Here is a 2,291-nt window from a genome sequence, read left to right as displayed (position 1 = left end):
GAGAGACTACGGAGCTCCATCTGTCCAAGAATTTTAGCCCAGTGTCACTAGACCCACAGTGGAAGCGCACAACTTTGAATTAAAACCAGCATGGCTTCAAATGATTCAATAAACCCAGTTTGCGGGTTCACTAACAGAAGATCCACATTATCATCTCCAGTGCTTTCTTGCCCTTTGTAACACATTTAAGATGAATGGAGTGTCTGAACAAGCCATAAGACTCAGAGCATTTCCATTCTCCCTTCGAGACAGAGCAAGGAAGTGGTTATTTTCTCAACCAGCTGGAACGTTCACCACTTGGGAAAACCTCTCACAAGCTTTTCTAGCAAGGTATTTTCCACCTGCAAAGATTGCAAAACTGAGACTTGAGCTCAACACCTTCAGACAAAAGGAAGGTGAATCACTCTATGATGCATGGGAAAGGTATAAAGACCTGCAGAGGGAATGTCCACACCATGGCATAGAGGATTGGCTACTAGTGCAAAATTTCTATAATGGGTAACTACCCTCTACAAGGAGCACAGTTGATTCAGCTGCAGAAGGTGACTTAATGGAGAAAAAAATGACACAAACACTTGAACTTCTAGAAAGGGTTGCATACCATAATTTTGAGTGGTCAAATGAAAGAAGAAATGCAAAGAGAACAGCAAGAGTCCTGGAAGTAGACGACCTAAGCATGATAAATGCTCAATTTGATTAGCTCACAAGGAGGCTTGATAAAATGCAAGCCAATATAGTAGGGATAAATAGTCAACATGAGGACAGCTATGGAGGAGGATATTCAAAATATAACAACTTTAATAAACCCTCTATAGAACAGATGAACTATGTAAATAATGAAGGAAACTTCAACCAGAGACGGCCCAACAATCCATATTCAAACACTTATAACCCTGGTTGGAGGAACCACCAAAATTTCTCATGGTCCAATCAACAAAACTAGCCAATAAACAAGCAATAGGGGTACAAACTACCAGTACCCCCTAGATTTCAGAACAGAGGCCAAAACTTTGCACAGTCACCACTGCCTCCTCAACCTCAGCAACTTGAACTGAAGATGACCATGGAATCCATGATGGAAGGGTTCCTAGCAACTCAACAACAACAGAATGAATTGATTAAATAGCTGACTTCCAAAATGGACCAACTTGCTACCCATAACAAGATGCTGGAGAATTAAATTGCTCAGCAAGCAAGTTCTTCAAGTCAAGCTGCTGGTAAGCTACCTAGTCAACCGGAGATGAACCCAAGGAAGCATTGTAAGGTAGTTACATATAGGAATGGGAGAACTTTAGTACAATTAGAGAAAGAACCAACATATGAGACCTTAGGAAAATCTGAAAGCCAAGCTAAGAAAAAGGAGGGAAAAGCCAAGAAAGATCAGGAAGAGGAAGTAGAGAAGAAAATGAGAGTACCAGAGCCATATCAGCCTCCCCTACCTTTTCCTCAGAGATTTCAAAAAGCCAAACTGGACAAGCAGTTTGGGAAGTTTTTAGAAGTTTTATAAAAACTTTATATCAACATCCCCTTCACTGAAGCACTCTCTCAAATGCCATCCTATGCTAAATTTCTTAAGGAAATTTTGTCAAAGAAAGGAAAGCTAGAAGATTATGGGACAATAGCTCTAACAGAGGAATGCAGTGCCATACTACAAAACAAACTGCCTCCAAAGTTGAAAGATCCAAGAAGCTTCTCCATACCCTACCTCATTAGAAAAAAGAAAATAGATAAGGCTCTCTGCAATCTTGGGGCAAGCGTGAGTTTAATGCCTCTATCAATATGCAAAAAGCTGGAGATCGGAGAACTAAGGCCCATGACCATTTCATTGCAATTGGCTTATTGATCTGTTAAATATCCAGTGGGCATACTTGAGAACATCCCTATCAAAGTGGGCAAATTCTTCATTCCAGTAGACTTTGTTGTCCTTAAAATGGAAAAAGATGTTCAGATCCCTGTCATCTTGAGAAGACCATTCTTGGCAACCGCCGGAGTCGTCATAGAAGTAAAAAATGGGTGACTAACCCTCAAGGTAGGAGAAAAAGAAGTGGAATTCAACTTGTTTGACACAATGAAACACAAATTCGAACCTGATGAATGCTTCAAGGTTGACATAATTGACAAATAAGTTGAAGTGGAATTTCATAAGACACATTCTAAAGATCCTCTTGAAGCATGTATTATGCACAGCCACACAGTGAATGATGAAAACACAGAAATAGTAGCCTGTGTACAACAGTTAGCAGCTCATCCACCCCTACCACCCCTAGCTAAAGCCTCCGAGATGGAGGAGT

General features: G+C 40.6%; 1 non-coding gene across 1 annotated transcript; it reads right to left on the bottom strand.

The window, feature by feature from the left end:
• Window positions 1-355: 355 nt before the first annotated feature.
• LOC131169616 (small nucleolar RNA R71) lies at window positions 356-462 on the bottom strand. Its single transcript, XR_009140506.1, has one exon. It is a non-coding gene; the product is annotated as a small nucleolar RNA R71 (small nucleolar RNA).
• Between the last annotated feature and the right edge of the window lie 1,829 nt (window positions 463-2,291).

The sequence above is a fragment of the Hevea brasiliensis genome, chromosome 1 (genome assembly GCF_030052815.1).
Source record: "Hevea brasiliensis isolate MT/VB/25A 57/8 chromosome 1, ASM3005281v1, whole genome shotgun sequence".
Taxonomy (NCBI): Eukaryota; Viridiplantae; Streptophyta; class Magnoliopsida; order Malpighiales; family Euphorbiaceae; genus Hevea; species Hevea brasiliensis.
Note: the sequence above shows the minus strand (reverse complement) of the source record. Positions and strands in the feature narration are given on the sequence as shown.